The sequence below is a fragment of the Pantherophis guttatus genome, chromosome 1 (genome assembly GCF_059756535.1).
Source record: "Pantherophis guttatus breed Tessera chromosome 1, ASM5975653v1, whole genome shotgun sequence".
Lineage (NCBI taxonomy): Eukaryota > Metazoa > Chordata > Lepidosauria > Squamata > Colubridae > Pantherophis > Pantherophis guttatus.
The window spans coordinates 213,622,137-213,642,016 of record NC_142063.1 but is presented as its reverse complement, the minus strand read 5'-3'; the positions used below and the strand labels follow the sequence as shown (position 1 = coordinate 213,642,016).

Here is a 19,880-nt window from a genome sequence, read left to right as displayed (position 1 = left end):
ATCAATGCTAGTCAGAAGCAAGGGCCCTCCATAGGACCCGTTATACAGGTAGTCCTCAATTTATGACAATTGAGACCAAGATTTATGTTACTAAGTGTGACAATTATTGAGTTTTGCCTCATTTTACAACATTTCTTGCCACGGTTGTTAAGTGAACCACTGCAGCTGTTAAGTTTGTAACGTAGTTGTTAAGTGAATCTGGCTTTCCCATTAACTTTGCTTGTCAGGCCACAATAGGTGATCACATGACCCCAGTGCTAGCCAGTGACTGCAAAGAAATACAATCCTTCCATCCCCCACTCCCACCATCCTGTCAGAACCTATCCTTCCATCCCCCCTCCCTCCAGTCTCAACTGTCAGTATTTCTCCTTCCACCCCCCCCTCCAGTCTCAACTGTCAGTATTTCTCCTTCCACCCCCCCCCTCCAGTCTCAACTGTCAGTATTTCTCCTTCCATTCCACCCCCCTCCAGTCTCAACTGTCAGAACCTGTCCTTCCATTCCTCCCTCCCACCATCACAACTGATGAAGCTTCCTGGATGAGAAGCGAAATATTTTCTTCTTCCTCCTCAAGGAAAAACAATCCAGTTGCCTCTTTTGAAGGAAAAAAAAAAGCAGCTTTGAGACAACTATGATCTGGATGACCGAGAATCTCCACAGACATTTAGCCCTACACTTTGGGATAAACGCCCTTCGAATGGTGCAGGAGTATGAACAGATTCCCAGAAAACGTGCAGACTACAGGAACCATTTGCGCTTCAATTTGAGATGCAGACGAAACAGCCTCAATCCCATCAGCCTGTGCCTGTGTTCAACAACGAAAGGTTATGGGACAGAAAACCTCCTACAGAAAGCACAGCTCCAACTTCTCATCGAAAGAATAAGACAAATTAATTTTACAATTGAGGTTTTGAAAGAGAGTGGAACACAAACTTCAAGAGCTGAAATCACTTCTTTCAACAGAAGTATTGGCGAAGGTCACAGAATTTAGGAAGAAGGCACAACTCTAGCACAATGTAACAAGGGCAAAGAAAGACAGAAAGCAAATGTTTCACCCTGTAGTTTAGATAAGAAAAAGCACACAAAACAGAAGAATCAGTCCAGATGAGAGAGGACAGTGACATGTCTCAGAGAACTGACCGACAAAATCTGTCTGATAGAGAGCTTACTCAAACAGAAAATAATGTTTTATCAAGGATTGAATTTTGCAGTTAACACCAGAACAACTACCAAATGTAGATCTCCTCACAGAATCAGCTATGAAGGACAATAAATTGGCAGAACCAAGGGCAGAACAATTATGGATGACGGTATCTGACAACCCTCCCCAATGCCAAAACACCCCTTTCCAACCTCACAATTAAAAAATGGAGAGCAGTGATTTCCCTAGGAAGAGACCCAAACATCACCATCTTGGCAGCTGATAAAGGAAGATCAGATCCTGAACAGATGACTACAATGCCAAGATAGATACTTTTCTGAAGGACACTGCTACATATGAGACTCTGAAGAAAGATCCTATCAGCAGTTATAAGAAAAAGGTCATCAATTTTCTGCAACAATTACTGAAGGACAATGCCACTGACAAGTCTTTACCCTGGGAAAGCCACTCCATGCAAATAGGGACTTCCCAAAATCCACAAAGAGGGAACTCCACTCAGACCAATTGTTAGCAGCAACAACTCTGTCACCTATAACATTGCAAAATATTTAATCACCCTATTAGCTCTTCTGGTTGGCAACACCACCTAACCACCACCATCAACAATTCACAGGGCTTTGTCTGCCAACGTTTGGAATCCAAAATTGGATCTGGATGAAACTATGGTTTCTTATGATGTGACTTCACTCTTCATCTGCATTCCAACAACTGAAGCTGTCGTGATAATGAAGAAACGTCTGCTACAAGACAGCACATAACCCTCCCACCAACCCATCAGAACCTATTCTTCCATCCCACCACCATCACAACTGATAAAGCTTCTTCAATGAGAAGCAAAATGTTTTCTTCTTCTTCCTTAAGGAAAAACAATCAGTTGCCTTTTCAAAAAGCACCTTTGTGACAACGATGACCCGAACAGACCTTCTGCCTCTGGCCTGTACTTCTGAGGAAATACGAAATACACACAGGCAGCCCAGTTTTCAAAAGAGGTGTCATGAGAAGTTTGGCCTTGTAGTCATTCTAAGTCAGGGGTGTCAAACTCGATTTCATTGAGGGCCGCACCAGGGTTGTATTTGACCTCAGGGGCCTGGGGTGGGTGTGGCCGGGGTAAGAGTGGCCAGGGTGGGCGTGGCCAGCTTGTGTTACGCGCAGCCCCCGGGAGTCCCATTTTCGATGTCAGAGGCACCGTGGGTCAATCCTTTGCTGTTTCCAGGGCGGCCTCACAGGCCAAATCTAAGTACCTTGAGTATTTAGGTACTTAAGTATTGAATTTAACTTTTGATTTTTTATTACATTATATATCTAATATATTGCTTATCTGGGCCAGCTGCTTATTACTTCATTCTCATTAGAAACTGGAACCATTTGAAGTAAAAAGTTCAGACCTAATGCAATGTAATTTAATTTCAAAAGAACAAATTGACCATGAAGCTTCTTTCCATGGGAGGAGACATAACCAAAGGGCATTTAGAGGCCTGGCAGTGGTATCTGGGGGGGCGGGGGCACAAATGTATAAAAAGGATGATGCCATCTTTGTTTATCTAGAGATGTGTTAGCTCACCATTCCTCACCTGGAAGTCACCTTTTCTTTTTTTTGACCCTCACCTGTGCTGATGCCCCTGTACTTAGAGTATTTAGAATAGGGGTGTCAAACTCAAGGCCAGGGTACTTAAGTGCCTTTCTGGCCTTGAGTTTGACATCCCTGTTCTAAGTACTTTCACAATCCTATTTGTTTATAAATAACTACACTGCTACTGAACGCTATATTAGAAACATCCTTGAGCAGAAAGGACAGTAATAATAAAAAAGAAAATTTGTAGCTCAGGGTTGAAATGAGGGGTCCTTGGTGCCCTCTGAGCTTGGTGGTTTTCCTGCAGAACTTTCGTTGCCCAAACTAGGTAACATCATCAGTGCTAGTAAGGAGTGGGGTTTGCTCTCAATTTATATTCTAGTGGCCTGCCCTGTCAGTGTTAGTGGGAGTGATCTTGGTGATTCTTTGGTTGGGCTGTTTACTGCTAGGTTGTTTGGCAGTTCCTTGATTGGGGCATTGTTTACTTCCTTTTTTAAAAACAGTTTTTTATTAGTTTATAATATAGCATACAATGAAAATACAAAAATAAATAGTAGGGAAAATAGGGAAGGGAAAAGGGTGGGAAAGAAAAGGGGGAAAAGAAAAAAAAGGCATTGACTTCCAACTTACTTTGGTGCAGTAGAAGAAGGCATTAACATCAAACCTCAACTTTTTACTTTTACATAATAATATAAACTAGCCATTTCTATAACAACAAATCTATCTAAACTATAAAACCAAAAATCAAAGTTCAATTTTTCTCACCTCAAGCACAAAGTGCAGAAGCGGTTTCCAAGTAGAAGTAATAGTATTTATATTTCTTTTTTCTTTGATCAAAATAGTCAATTTAGCCATCGCTGCTAACTCTATCAATGATCGAGATGATCTTCCATTTTTGTGTATGAAGTAGTCTTGCTGCCATCAAGCATTGTTTACTTCTGGATTGATATTAATCTTAGTATTAATCTATGCTCATCTGAGTGTTGATTGCAGGTGGAGATGTGTTCACGGCATTTTTCTTAGCCATCTTCTTCTGGTGTTTTTCTCTCAGTTCTTTCGTCTCCACTTGTTCTATATTTTAATGGAAAAATTGCTTGTGCTATTACACAATATTCATGAAAGATGTTGCATATTAAGCAACCAACAACATAGCAATTTAAGCCTGGCCATTACAAGATAATTTACCCAACAACGTTTGGGTAAATTATCGCCTCCATGGTTGAAAGCCAGCAGGGAATTTTACAGCAATATTTTCATCCTATTTCTTCCCACGTTGACTTCAATATATCCCTCAATTTATGTTTATTGAAATGTGTTTTGGTTTTTTTCCCCGTTTCCCATAAATAGGCATGCCAACCCATCTGGAGATCATGCCCTTCTAGCATTAGGATTCTTTTGTTCGCTAGGGTCGCCCATTCTTTTAGCCAAACAAGAATTGCTGCTTTATAATATGTTTCCCATATAGGTAATCCAAGCCCTCCTCTATTTTTTTTATCTTGTAAACTCCTGATTGCTATTCTTGGTTTTTTTCCTCCCCAAATAAATTTCCTAATAGTGGCATTAAATTCGCTGAAAAAAATTTTGTCTAAAAAATTACTTACCTCTCTTATCACGGCATTTTTCTTAGCCATCTTCTCCTGGTGTTTTTCTCTCAGTTCTTTTGTTTCCACTTGTTCTGTATTCATGAAAGATGTTGCATATTAAGCAACCAACAACACAGCAATTTAAGCCTGGCCACTACAAGTGGCACAGTCCATTTAAAATGCAATGTCAGGGTGTGTTATTAGTGCAGATCTTTTTCCATCTGTTTCCCTTTACCTTAAAGGGAAGTCAGAGTCTCTCCCAAAAACGATAGTTCTGAAGGAAGGTTTTTTTCCCTCCAGAGTGCAAAGGAAGGACTTCCCTTCTATCCCTACTCCTGCTACACATACCACACAGACAATATGTTTGGTTGCTCACCTTTGTCTCTTTGATGTTTTTTGTATTTCTGGGGACAATACTGCAAAAAAAAAGAAAGACATCTTGAACATTGAAGGTAAACCAACTGGAGCTGGGAAATTTAGTTATCCTAGTTTTCAAAATAATGTACATACTGTATGCCTTCTCAAACCAAAACGTTGATATTTGTTAGCTGGGACAAAGTATGGTGAAGTAAGATTTTTAGCAGCAATCCTTAAACAAACTGATTACAAATGAAGCTGTTGAAAATAATTATTTTGCTCTATATGTAAAAATCTGTCAGGAATAAAAATTTAATCCTCTAGCTCTAATGTTTTTTTTTTTAAAAAAACAATCTTGAGCTTTCCTTCTAAGAAATTATTTTATCTCAAAACTGGAATATGGAAGAATTATATTAAAATTTGATTTGAATTCTTAATAGACATAAATTTCTGGAAATATTGCTGCTTAGAAATAATCAGTTTTGTTTGTGCAGAGGAGACTCTTATCTCTTTGTGCACAACGATGATGTAAGCAAATGGGTTGTTTCAACAGCCCATCTCCCTCCCAGAGAGACTATAGAGCTCTACAAATGAAATATTTATTTATTTATTTATTTAATTTATACTGCCGCCTATTCGCCCTTGGCAACTCATAGAATACAAATAAACAGACAAAAAGAGAAGATTTAAACAGGATTGTAAGGATTGTATATTAAAAACAAAAGCCCCACGTATAAAATTTAACAGAGGCAAGCAATGTTAAAAATTAATTAATTAGTTATTAATTAAATTTCTGGAAATATTTTTGCCTAGAAAATTTAACTTTGAATACATTGTATAATTTTACTTACTGAGGTTGTTCTAATTTCTTACTACCATGTAAGATACTTATGATTTTCAGTTCATCTATTTCCTTGGGGAACCTCTGGATTTCCTCTTTTAGTTTCTTACATTCCTTGTCTTCTTTTGTACTGCCTTGACTTTCTCTAAATTTCTTTTTCAAGAGTTTGTTTTCTTTCACGAGGCTTGCGACTTCACTTGCTAAAAAGTTGTTTTCTTCCTCCAGCTAAAATGCAGAAATTACAAGAAACATTCAGCAATCATAGAATACAAATACAAACAGAGAGAAAAGGAAGCTTTAAACAGGATTGTAAGGGAAATGTATTACTTACCTCTCTTATCACGGCTTTTTTCTTAGCCATCTTCTCCAGGTGTTTTCTCTCAGTTCTTTTGTCTCCACTTGTTCTATATTTTAATGAAAAAATTGCTTGTGCTATTACACAATATTTATGAAAGATGTTGCATATTAAACAACCAACAACACAGCAATTTAAGCCTGGCCATTACAAGTGGCACAGTCCATTTAAAATGCAATGTCAGGGTGTGTTATTAGTGCAGATCTTTTTCTATCTGTTTCCCTTTGGCTTAAAGGGAGGTCAGAGTCTCTCCCAAAGACGATAGTTCTGAAGGAAGGTTTTTTCCCTCCAGGGTGCAAAGGAAGGGCTTCCCTTCTATCCCTACTCCTGCTACACGTACCACACAGACAATATGTTTGGTTGCTCACCTTTGTCTCTTTGACGTTTTTTGTATTTCTGGAGACAATACTGCAAAAAAAAAAAAGAAGAAGAAGACATCTTGAACATTGAAGGCAAACCAACTGGAGGAGGGAAATTTAGTTATCCTAGTTTTCAAAATAATGTACATACTGTATGCCTTCTCAAACCAAAATGTTGATATTTGTTAGGTGGGACAAAGTATGGTGAATTAAGATTTTTAGCAGCAATCCTTAAACAGACTGATTACAAATGAAGCTGTTGAGAATAATTATTTTGCTCTATATGTAAAATCTGTCAGGAATAAAAATTTAATCCTCTAGCTCTAATGTTTTTTTGTTGTTTTTTTTAAAAAACAATCTTGATCTTTCCTTCTAAGAAACTATTTTATCTCGAAACTGGAATATGGAAGAACTATATTAAAATTTGATTTGAATTCTTAATAGACATAAATTTCTGGAAATATTGCTGCTTAGAAATGATCATAGTTTTGTTTGTGAAGAGGGAACTCTTATCTCTTTGTGCACAAATGGGTTGTTTCAACTGCCCATCTCCCTCCCAGAGAGACTATAGAGCTCTACAAATGAAATATTTATTTATTTGATTTATACTGCCGCCTATTCGCCCTTGGCAACTCATAGAATACAAATAAACAGGCAAAAAGAGAAGCTTTAAACAGGATTGTAAGGATTATATCTTAAAAACAAAAGCCCCACGTATAAAATTTAACAGAGGCAAGCAATGTTAAAAAATTAATTAATTAGTTATTAATTAAATTTCTGGAAATATTTCTGCCTAGAAATAATCATAGTTTTATTTGTGCAGAGGGAACTATATCTTTTTTTGCACAAAGCTGATGTAAACCAGGGTTGTCAAACTGGATTTCTTTGAGGGCCGGATCAGCATTGTAGTTCTCCTCCATGAGCCATCCCGGGGGGGGGGGATTATGGGGGGGAGACGTCTCCTGCAGCACTTTAATGGCCAAAACGGTCTGCGGAAGGCTGCACGCAACCCATTTTGGCCAGTAGAGGCACTGTGGGCCGGTCCTTTGATATTTCCAGGCCGGCCTTATGGGCCGGATTTAAGCACCCCATGGGCCAGATTTGGCCCACAGGCCTTGAGTTTGACACCGCTGATGTAAACAAATGGGTTGTTTGTCATGGGAGCAGGTATATGTTGGAGGCTGTAACTACCTGTCACAGCCAAAAACAGTAGGAAGGGGGGTTCTCGCCCCTCCGCTACTACTTTGGGCCATCCACCTGGTGAATTGAAAAAGGGGTGAAGAATGAATGCACTGAACCTTCTCCAGTGCTAAACAAGACATGGGCTTGTGAAGCAACAATGTTCACTAACTGCTGTCTGCAGGGTATTTCATCCCTATGACCCTTAACCACAACTAATGGCCAATGCAGTTTAGCGTATCATGAGAATAGAACACACCCTTTTTATTTGTTTACTTATCATATTTAAGAACTGCCCATCTCTCTCCCAGAGAGACTATAGGAGCTCTACAAGTATTAAAAAAATAAGCCCCACGTATAAAATTTAATAGAGGCAAGCAATGTTAAAAATTAATTAGGAAGAGGGATTTGAGGGCTCTAATTTGAGGGCCCCACCACTGTATGTTTTTCTATGTACCCCAAGCAAGGCCGCAGAGTCATGTTTCCCAGACTTTCTGGAAGGCTGTCCTGTGGATGTGTTTCAATTGAAGATATTAACACACTTCACCAAGGAAAGGCCTGAAAGAAGCAGTAACAAATATTTTTAAAATATTCAGGTACAAAAATTATTCTAAAAATTATTCTAAAACAATTTTTGCCTGTTCCTAGATTCCTTTGATTCCTCTTTGATTTCATTATTATTATTATTCATTTGATGCTACCTGCCAAGTTACCTCTATGAATCCTAAATCCTAGAGTCAGACATGAAAGTTGACAAGCAAATAAATAAATAAAACAGAGAATCTCTTACCTCAAAAAGAGCTTTCGCAGCATAATATAGGAATGTCTCCATAACGAATTCAATTCCTAAACTAAACTGAACAAATCTATTAAATATGATAAAATAAACAAATAGTGTGCGTAAACTAAACTGCACTAAGTAGACAAGTGTGATATTAAATAAGATAAATTAGCAACTAAGCAAACAAATAAATATTGTAAACTAAACTGAAGCTAATAAATGCAGTTAAAAAAACAAAACCAAATCTAAACTGCTAGTCCTCAATGAGTATGGAGTACACTCAGCACACAGAGAAAAAACTCTGAGTGAATGGCTTTTATTCAGCCCATCAAAAAGTTTTATTTCCCTCTCCTTTGTGAGCTCATCTACCTCTCAGCCCTATTATGAAGGATGACCTCATAAAGGAAAAGCAAAGCCATCTGATTGACTGAATGAATGCTACTTAAGAGTTTTATCTATTTTCCCATATTGGGAGAAATGTAAGTACAAAATCCTTTTGATCCATTAGGTGGAAACAGAGGATGAGCTAACAGGAAAAATACCATAGGAAAAATGAGTGCCACTGACAAAAGCAGGGAGATCTCTGGAGAAATATGCAGAATTTAGGCTGAAAAAGAGGTGCAGAGTGAGCAGAATTGGAGAGATAGCTGTGTTTGACAGAGTAAATTACAGTATGGCTCTTGCTCCACCACACTGTACTTGCCTGTTTCTCTTGACAGAACTTTAGGAAGGCTACGAATCTATATTTGGTGGATCTAAGACATGTACCTTCTCAATTGTGATTGTCAGTACAGAATATTCTTCCCAAGGTTAATTCAGCCCCATCCCTTTTGATTTTTGAAAAAGCCTTAAGGACAGGTTAGGTGACCAGGACTGAGTCTGATGGCATGTACACCTGAAGGAGCAGTAGGGGAGAGTTTGGGCAGCACAGAGTTTTCACAGAAAAATATATAATAAAAGATAATAAAAGATTGAATTTAATTGGATTTCCCTGTGTCTTTTCTGGGCTTTCGCCTGATACTAGGGTTTCTTTGGAACCCAGACCTATCTAGATGGCCTCTTTATGGGGAGAGGGGGAATTTTTATTTCTTCAATTACGTGGTTGCCAGTTTTTTAGGTTATTTATAATTAAGGTCTTTTATTTGCTATTTTTATATTCTTTTTTTTAAATCTTTTGTGCATCACTTTGGGTGAGACAGACAGCTATATATTTATTGTTAAATAAGTAAATAGGTAAATAAATAGTTTATATCACTTGAAGCCCCATATAAGTTAGTTTTTCTGTGACGAAATGGGGTTGAGGGGTACCCCGGACCGTGAACCAGCTCATGAGTAAACACACTGAGACTGAAATGATTCTGACAGAGGCGTCTTGTGTAAAAATATAATTTACTTTAAAACATTTAAAAAGCACTATGTCTTTAAGAAAACACATTAAAAACAAAGTCTTATCTGGGTATGTGAAACAAGGCTATCTCCCTAGATCCCTCCACAATACCAAAACAGTTCACGAAAGAATAAAGCTAGCATGAAGGTAAGCAGCTTCGGCGTCGATACATCATCAAGGCCATCATGGTGGGAGCAGCACGAGCTTCACAGCTGAAAGTCACCTGAAGTAAAAACAGTTCAAAAAGCAAACATTGCTTGAAGCTTGTGGGAGGAAGAAGGTCCAGCAACAGCAGTCCCGATGATAGCTTGCGTGCTACAAAACAGCAAAAGGCAAGCATCCGTGGGAGTCTCTCTGTAGCGGCGTCTGGAGTCCTTATCTGCATTCTTCTCCCATCTGCGGCGTTGCAACAAGCTTCCTGCAGGAGCTGTGCATTTAGGCCTAGATCAGACTAGGCCCGAGTAGCAAGCAAAAGGTCCTTGCTTATATAGGGAGTTAACCTGCAATTAACTAGGGCGGGGAAGGCTTGCAGGTAATTGCCAACAGCAGATGGCTTGATTAAAACCATACTGTTTGTGAGTAGGCAGATAGCCACAGCAATCCTGGAAACACTCGTGACAATCCCCTTCTCTGCGGCTATTTGACTGGTTAACAAACATACATTCTACATTGGGTACATATATACATCAATGGTAAGTACATTCACATAGCCATCGACATTTTTCCCAGAAGATAGAGGTGTTGGTCACGGGGCAGCGGTTTGGTAAACACGTCCGCTACCTGTTCCTTGGTTTCACAATACACAGTCTTAATGAAACCTGTTTCCATCAATTGCCTCACATGTTTGATTTTAATATCAATATGGCGCGATCTCTGGCCTACAGCATCGGCTTCCGATATGTTAATGGCAGCCATGTTATTCTCATAAACTTTTATAGGTTGCATGGGCTGCCTCCATAAGCTTACCAGAAGATCGTCAAACCAAACTAGGTTATTGGAAGCTTTGGACAAACTCACATACTCAGCTTCCGCTGTGGAGGTTGCAATTAACTTCTGCTTCCCAGAGTACCAATACACGGGGCTACTATTTAGATATACAATGTACCCCGAGGTACTTTTTCTAGATCTAACATCCCCTGCCCAATCGGCATCCGAAAAACAACTCAATCTTAATTCTCTAGTTGCTTCTGGTTCCAATAACAATGAATAGTTCACAGTACCTTTTAAATATCTCAGGAGTCGTTTGATTCCGCTCCAATGGTACTGTGTGGGATGTTCAGAATGTCTAGATAACACATTTACACTTAGACTGATGTCCGGTCTAGTCCAATTTGCAATGTACAACAACGACCCAATCACGGACTTGTAAAGGGTCTTATCCTCAAACTCCATGCTCTCAGTGTACATATTCTTAAGGAAGTCTGTTGCCATAGGGGTATCACATGGCTTCGCCTCTACCATGCTACACTTTTTAAGCAATTCCTGAATCTTATCTTCCTGAGAGAGCCGAAACCCCTTCTCGGTTTTTACGAATTGCACCCCTAAAAATTTGCTAATGTGACCTAATGGTTTTAGGGCGAAACTCTTACTTAGGTCCTCAGAGAACTTCTTAAGCCTGTTCTCTGATCTACAAATATATAGTATGTCATCGACGTACAACAGTACTGTTTCCCTAATGCCCTGATCTTCCTTGACAAAAACACACTCGTCAGCCGACGATGGTAAAAAGCCCATCTCTCTCAGGCTTTTTGTGAGACACTCGTACCATCGTTTACCAGATTGTTTTAAGCCGTATAGGCTCTTGTTCAACAACCACACATCATCTTCCCGATGGCTTACTCCCTGAGGAATCCTCACGTACAGCTCTTTGTCTAACTGGGCGTGCAGGTACGCGGTCTGAATATCGAACTGATATACATGTTCGCCTCGCATGGTAGCGATGGTGAGAGCTGTTCTCACGCTCTCAGGGCGCACCGTGGGCGAGAAGGTGTCCTCATAATCATCAGGGAATCTCTGCGAAAATCCCTGCGCCACTAGTCTCGCCTTATAGATAAAGCCCCCACCTTCAATGGGCTTTTGCTTGAAAAGCCACCTGGTGCCGATCACCCTCTTGTCCTTGGGCAATCTTGTTGGCATGAATACATCGAGCCTTCTCAGGCTGTCTAATTCTGTATCCATGGCGGCCAGCCACTTCTGTCGTTCATGGTCAGGTAAGGCCAACACATCCTCATATCTCTGAGGGGTGGCCAAAACCTGGTCGACTGAGGTAACAAAGTCGTCGTACCTCTTAGGCTTATTGCCCCTGGTAACCCTAACTGGTCTGCCTTTAGGGGAGTCACTTACATCAGAGTCGTCCGATGAGTCATCTACCTCGTGACTATCACTATGCGTCTCAGAAGCTGGGCGCCTATCCTTCCTGGCTACCCCCATCTTGCGCTTCAATACCCCTTTCAAGGGTGCCTGGGATGCACGCTTCCCAGAACCAGATGTATCCCTATCCTCGGGTAGGTTTTCCGATACATCCTCCGATTGCCTATGACGACTACGGGAAGGGTTCCGAGTAAGAATCTCATTGGCATGGATCTTACTCCAGTTGGCCCCTTCGTGAAAAGTGGCAGACCTTGATATCATTAATTTCCCGTTAGGGTAGGCAAACCTAAATGCCTTGGAGCCCTGCTCATAACCAACAAATCTCAGTTTAACAGAGATTGGGTCTCCCTTTCTCCTGAGCTCCTTCGGGACATGAACATCGGCCATCACCCCGAAAACGTGGAGGTGTGCCAAGCTAGGCTTATGGCCGTATAGCACCTCGTATGGGGTCTTCTGCACTACACTAGACCACACTCGGTTCAAGGTGTAATTCGCGTATCTAACTGCTTCTACCCAATACGCGAAGTTTAATCCGGAATCCTCTAGGGCGCACCGCATCATAGTTTGTAACACGCCATTGCGTCGTTCTGCGACGCCATTTTGAAACGCAGAGTAAGGCGCGGTGCGTAAGTGGACTATACCCTTACTCCTTAACCAGCTGGAGAACTGATTCAAATTAAATTCAGTTCCTCTGTCAGTCAAGATCTTCTTAACTCTGATCTTGTGCTGGTTCTGGACTAAGTTACAAAATTCCTTAAACTTAGTCAACGTTTCACTCTTGGACATTAGGGGAAAAACGAATCCAAATCTGCTATGGTCGTCTACTATGGTAAGAAAGTACCGTCTCTTACCCACGGAAGGTGCAAATGGACCCACCAAATCCATGTGGACGAGCTGAAACGGGTGTTCAGAGTACCTCTGAGACTTCTTGGGCGCAGATTTCACCTTCAACTTTGCACTCCTACAAATTGAACAGTCTAGGAATGTGTTACAATCATTGATCTTGGTTCCCCTTGAGTGTTCGGTTACCTTCTTTACTACAGGAAAACTCACGTGACCTAATCTACGATGCATCAAGTGAGCGCATTCATTGTGCAACGGCTCATCTGTAGCAATTGCATTAGCATTTTCAGGTTTCCTACTATTTGACTCTAAGTTAAAATTTAAAAACTTTTTATTAACTTTACATTTGTCTTTACAAGGCTTCCTCTGGTGAAAGTCTTGATCCTCATCACCTAGTTCTAACTGTGATTCATTGTTACTACCAAATGAGATAGCATAATTGCTATCACTGCAGGACTCAGCATTCGTATTGGGGGAATAATAAGGCAAGCCACCTATCTTCAAAACCTCCCCAATCACACATTTGTTGTTTTTGATCACAGCTGTTCCTCCTGAGAACAGAATCTCCACTCTAGGGTTCTCGCATATCCTCATCAGGCTTAGCAGATTATGATCTATCTCTGGTACATACAATGCTCCGTGAATCTCCCCTATCCCAGGGATATAAACATCTCCAATGCCAACAACATTCACCTTTTTACCGTTTCCAACTTTGACCATGGATTGATGCCTTCTCATATTAGCAAACAACCTTCGGTCACTGACAACATGGTTACTGGCTCCACTGTCCATTAACCATAGTTGCTCTCGCTGTTCCCTTGTAAGCTCTGACTCAGTAGTTTCCACTATACCTACAGAGCTATCATTAAACCTGGGATTGTTCCCTTTGTTGCCTCCATTTGGCTTTTTACCCCTTCTGTGGTTAGGAACATCTATACTTGGCTTTCTGCCAGGAGGCAATGGCCTCCTTTTACATTTATTATCAGAAGGTGCCTTTGAACATGCCCTAGCATTCACATTTTGTGGGCAATCCCTTCTATAATGTTCTCTTGAACCACAATTGAAGCATTCTCCGATAGTATATGCTCTACCTGAACTATCGGGCCTTCTTAAAGGTTTTTCCTTTTTGTGAAAAGCCGCCCTGCATTTTCGCAAGTTATCTTCAGCAATCAGTCTGCCAGATAACACTTCTAAAGATAAGTTATTACAACTAACATTATCCAGTTGCGATATAAAATTATCCCAGCTAGGGTCAAGGGAATTGAGTATAACAGTAATGAGGGTTTGTTCAGACACTGTTTCCCCCCTCAACATCAATTCCTGCCTTAACCTGTTTAACTCACATAAGTGTTCATTAATATCTACTCCCACCTTCAACCTTGCGGAATAGAACTCCCTATAAACTCTGTTTGTAACATGGGAGCTTTTTGAACAAAATAGCTTATGTAGTTTCACCCAAACTTCTGTTACAGTCAGGTTACTAGGTATACTGGGATATAGTGCAGGGTTAATGGACATCAATAAAATACAAAAGGCCTTATGGTGTAAAATATCAACTTCTAAGGACCATGGTCTAGGTGGGGGTTTTAACAGCAACGATAAAACATTTTCTTTCATTAAAATTACTTGAATACTTTTAACCCATTCCTTAAAATTTCCTCCACCCACACTTAAACTTTTAAAATTAGGAGGAAGGACCTGTACATTATTAAACATGGAAATAGACATTAATTGATGTTCAAAATGTGGTCCGTCCTGGAACGGGCAATAAGGCATTGGAATGGAAGCACACAGCACAGTGTCTTCCATCTGGCATTCTGACGATCGTTCCTCCCCAATGGGAGGGATTAAAACTTCACGTTGTGCGGATGCAAAACTCATCCTGGCTTGATCACAAAAACTCGAGGGTCCTCTCTGGTGCACATCTCTAGGAATTTTTGGACGCGCTCCCAAATTCCTATCTTCAGTTGAGGTAGCCTCCGGAACCGTCCTGGATGTCGATGTCGTCACGGATGGATATATCCCACTCGTGGCGTGCGCTGAATTAGTCGCAGACATCAGGGGGGCTTTGGGATGCGCAGCTCCTATTTGTTGAGCCGATGGTGCCTGCAAACCATCGCCTAAAATGGTTGCCAAAGTCTCTATCACACTTGCAACCTTACGCTCAACATGAGAGTCTCTTAAATTTTTAGCAGAAGTCACTGATGTCATCAAGGGAGCTAAAGTCTTTATAGCCTGATCTATGATGGCTTCAACAGCAGGTGGCGCAATGTCAACTTGGCCATGCTGGTTTAACAAAGAAGCAGGAACATTTGAATCAGGCAAATCCCCCTTTACCCACTTATGGTCTGAGGTGGGGGTTTTAGGAAAAGATTGGAAGTCTCTTACCGATCCGGTGTTTTGTAGGACTTCGATCTTCTTTCCTTTCACGGCTGAATTCTTTAATAATTCACTAGAATCAGCAGTCGGGTTCTGACTTACTGTGGGCAAACCTAAAAACTGAAGGATTGCCTTCCTAAACTCATCATCCACCTCTGTATTTGTTTTCAAGACCTGAAGTGGCGTTCTTCCAGTCTCTACTTCTTTTGGTGATGATGGTTTATTCACTATCTTAGGCCCTTCAGGAGTTGAGGCCTCTGCTCCAAAACTTATAGCTCCACTATTCTCTAAGTCAATTAGAGTTTGGGGTTTTTCAGCCAAAACATTTTTGGCCTGAGCCCCAGACAGTCCAGTTTGTGACTTCATACTTTGTGCTGCTGCTGCTGCCCTAGTCAACATCTATTCAACTGCAGATATTCCAGTCTAGCGCGTTACCACATGAGCGTAAGTTCGTTAAACCATCCTCTGCTACCAACTGTGACGAAATGGGGTTGAGGGGTACCCCGGACCGTGAACCAGCTCATGAGTAAACACACTGAGACTGAAATGATTCTGACAGAGGCGTCTTGTGTAAAAATATAATTTACTTTAAAACATTTAAAAAGCACTATGTCTTTAAGAAAACACATTAAAAACAAAGTCTTATCTGGGTATGTGAAACAAGGCTATCTCCCTAGATCCCTCTCCACAATACCAAAACAGTTCACGAAAGAATAAAGCTAGCATGAAGGTAAGCAGCTTCGGCGTCGATACATCATCAAGGCCATCATGGTGGGAGCAGCACGAGCTTCACAGCTGAAAGTCACCTGAAGTAAAAACAGTTCAAAAAGCAAACATTGCTTGAAGCTTGTGGGAGGAAGAAGGTCCAGCAACAGCAGTCCCGATGATAGCTTGCGTGCTACAAAACAGCAAAAGGCAAGCATCCGTGGGAGTCTCTCTGTAGCGGCATCTGGAGTCCTTATCTGCATTCTTCTCCCATCTGCGGCGTTGCAACAAGCTTCCTGCAGGAGCTGTGCATTTAGGCCTAGATCAGACTAGGCCCGAGTAGCAAGCAAAAGGTCCTTGCTTATATAGGGAGTTAACCTGCAATTAACTAGGGCGGGGAAGGCTTGCAGGTAATTGCCAACAGCAGATGGCTTGATTAAAACCATACTGTTTGTGAGTAGGCAGATAGCCACAGCAATCCTGGAAACACTCGTGACATTTTCCTTTCTTTTTCCCTTTCTACTCCATTCTTTTTTTATCTCATTATAGTATATTGTAAGCCTGCGCCCTGCTTTTTGGTTTGATTTTGTTTTTTTGCTTATTTTTCCTGTTGACCTTGAATAGCTGGGGAACAGTTACTCTGAATATTAAGTCTGCTACTTATCAACTGGTCACACCTGGTCATGATGGTAATAGATGACAATATATATAGCTCAAAGTTGAGTAGTGGAGTTCTTGGTACTCTTTGAACTTGGTTACAGACGGTTCCTTACTCCACTAGGTAACTTCTTCCTTGGTAGAAGGGAGTGGAGTTTGCTCAGTAGTGGGATAATTTCAAATAATCAAATAATTTAAAAACCGGTTCTCTGCCCTAATGATTGTTTTAAGTATAAAAAAACGATATACCAAAAGGTAGTTTATTATTTCATGCATTTAATACTTAAATAAGAACAATAAAAGAGGTACACAAAACTAGATTATGTTATACGAAAGAGTTTTAAAATATTAATGAAAAAAATATTAAATAATACCCGACAGAAAACAATAAAACTGTTATGTAAGGTATTTCCATATTGCTTCTTGATTGGCGTCCTTACTTGCAATTTTCTTCGCTTTTAGAGGAACCACCCAGAAGCAACAAAACTAGCCTGGTGAATATGCCCTGCCTCCTTTTCTTCCCCAGGACTTTCAGTTCCTCCCTTCTCTGAGGTGAGAATAATTCCCATCACCAGCAAACGACTGTCAAAAATTCCGTGCCCTTCCCCCCCTCTGCCCCCAACTTCCCCGTCAGCCAATGAGAGGCCACGAGCCAAAGACGAACACAGGGATAGGAGGGCATATGCCGCCTGGGCTCCGTGTGCCAAGGAAGGCGCCCATGCCCCTGGTAAGATTGACAACATCCACCTAGGCATGGTGCCTCGTGGCACTCATGGATGCTACCTCGGTGGCCTTTGGGCCTCATTTGGACATTATAATTTAGGGGTGCACTCACTTTTGTTGCCAACAGTTTAGATATTAATGGCTGTGTGTTGCGTTATTTTGAGGGGACAGCACATTTACACTGTTATACAAGCTATATACTCACTATTTTACATTGTAACCAGGTGTCATTTCTTCAGTGTTGTCACATGAAAAGATATACTTAAATATTTACAAAATGTGAGGGGGTGTACTCATTTCTGTGACATACTGTATGTATTTCATGAAAACACTTTGGTGCCCATATTACTAGCTGTTACTAGCTGTATTTATATGATAAGCTGAGTCATGATGATGCCATTATTTAATTCATACAAAATACTGAATCTTAAATTACACAGCATGGGCTTATGTAACAATCTAGACTTGTGGTTCATTAGCTAGTTTCTAATCCAGGACAGCATCTAATGCATGTTCATTGTGGTGAGACCGCACAATAAAAATAAAAATGGTACCCAACCTATACCAAACTAGGGAAGTCTGGATAATCAATGATAGCCTGAACAGCTTTTTAAAATCTAACTGAATGCAAAAACAAAAAACAAAATTATAAAAGGGAGAAAAAAGTAAAAAAGAAGAAACAAAAATATACTTACAGACATATGTATTTCAATAAGTAATATATATAATAATAATAATAATAATAATGATAATAATGATTATTATTATTATTATTATATATATATTATTGGCTAAGGCATACAAACAAAGCAAAAACAAAAAAGAATAGGTATTTAAAGAGTTTCTAAAAAATATAAAATATAAAAGGAATTTTTCAAAATAACGGAAAGAGTCCTGCAGGCTCATTTCCCTAGTCCTGTGATGGCGAACCTATGGCACGGGTGCCACAGGTGGCACATGGAGCCATATCTGTGGGCATGAGAGTGTTGCCCTACTCTGGGTCCACCTGAAGTCGGGAAATGGGCTGTTTCCAGCCTCCGGAGGGCCTCCCGCAGGGGGGAGGGTGAAAAACGGGCCTACTGGGCCCACTGTGCCATCACATGCCAAAAGCGGGGGTAGTGCGGGGGGGTCACACACGCATGCACAGGGGTGGGGCGCATTGAATTATGGATATGGGCACGTGTGCAAAATCCCCCCACATGATCTCCACTTTTGGCACGCGACAGCAAAAAGGTTAGCCATCACTGCCCTAGTCTGAGCAAAAGAGCAAAGCTGGAAGAGGCCATCAAGGGTTCCAGCTTTGCCCCGAAAAGAGGCATCTTCTGCTTGGCTCCTGAGTGGCACATTTGCTCCCTTCACCTTTTCGCCTGCAGAACTGGGGCTTCACAGTGGCTGTGTGTGTGTGTGTGTGTGTGTGTGTGTGTGTGTGTGTGTGTGTGTGTGTGAGGAGAGAGATGGCTGGCATGGATAGAATGGGCTGGCTAGGCCAGGTGCTATACAGGTGAATTGAGAGAGCAGGGTGAGCAGTGATGGTGGGGAGCTAAGGAAGGAACAGTCTGGCATCTCCAAGTGGTCGCTTGATCAGCTACTTAGAGTGGTTTGGATGAGATGGGGAGCCTCTCGCCTTCATCAACTCTATGGACAGATACATTACATTCACATGGGATAGATTGCTAAGGGAAACAATCTGGCTTTCCTGGACTGTACAGTGCACATTAAGGAAGACAGAAATTTTGACATTGAAACTTACAGAAAACTGCACACCCATCAGTATTTACATTTTGATTCTCACCATCCACTGGAGCACAAAATGGGACTGATTAGAACCCTACATGACTGGGTTGAAAGTTTGCCTACCACTAAAGAAGGAAAAGAAAAAGAAATAAAACATGTCAAGGAATCCCTCAGAAGTTGTTATTATCCATTAAATAATAATTAAAAAAAGACACAGCAGAAGCTCCTCCATTACAGACAAAAAAGAGAACAACAAATGTAGCAACATTGTTATTCCACATGTTGTAGGAATATCTGAAAACCTCAGGAAGATTTTCAACCGACATAAACATACATGTACACTTTTAACTCAAGAATGCACTAAGGCAGAAGCTTGTCCACCCCAAGGATAAAATACCCAGACACAAACTGATGATATATGCAATACAATCCAGTGAGACATGTGCAGAGCTGTACATTGGTGAAATAAAACAACCACTTCACAAGCGCATGGTACAACATAGGACATCAAACCCAGATAAACAGATAAAGCAGTTAAACCCCCAAGTGGCCTCATCAGCTCTCAGAGTGTTAACTACCAATGACTGCAAATAAATACAATCCTGACCCACACCTGACCCCCTCACAAGACCCTCACTTGATGTGACCCTCTCATCACAAGACCTACTGACCACAGAAGCCCATATAAACAGAACGCCAACTCTGACATTCCCTAAATTCCGCTGAAGATATTAGTTAGTATAGAAAGTCAGCACCCACTCACCCTCCTAGAGAATGAAATATTTTGGAGAATATTAAAATGGCAGGATAGAATATTTCCGCTAAAGGAAAAATGGGAAAAAAATCTTAAGAGAGGTAAAAATCAGTACCAGTCTTCCTGCCCCAAGCAGAAACTGA

General features: G+C 40.8%; 2 long non-coding RNA genes and 2 pseudogenes across 3 annotated transcripts; 2 read left to right on the top strand and 2 right to left on the bottom strand.

Moving 5' to 3' along the window:
* Positions 1-1,020: 1,020 nt before the first annotated feature.
* On the top strand, positions 1,021-1,841 carry LOC148116769 (uncharacterized; annotated as a pseudogene).
* Positions 1,842-3,622: 1,781 nt separating this feature from the next.
* LOC132711124 (uncharacterized) lies at positions 3,623-5,657 on the bottom strand. Of its 2 annotated transcripts, none has more exons than XR_015731316.1 (3): positions 5,522-5,657; positions 4,690-4,729; positions 3,623-3,801 (listed from the first exon to the last, which is right to left on the bottom strand). It is a non-coding gene; the product is annotated as an uncharacterized LOC132711124 (long non-coding RNA). The 2 variants fall into 2 exon arrangements; XR_009621934.2 differs by lacking the exon at positions 3,623-3,801 and adding an exon at positions 4,348-4,405.
* A 185-nt stretch (positions 5,658-5,842) lies between these two features.
* On the bottom strand, positions 5,843-7,934 carry LOC148116768 (uncharacterized). The gene is made up of 3 exons (XR_015731317.1): positions 7,862-7,934; positions 6,235-6,274; positions 5,843-5,915 (listed from the first exon to the last, which is right to left on the bottom strand). It is a non-coding gene; the product is annotated as an uncharacterized LOC148116768 (long non-coding RNA).
* A 9,310-nt stretch (positions 7,935-17,244) lies between these two features.
* LOC148116767 (uncharacterized) lies at positions 17,245-19,577 on the top strand (annotated as a pseudogene).
* The last annotated feature ends 303 nt before the right edge of the window (positions 19,578-19,880 follow it).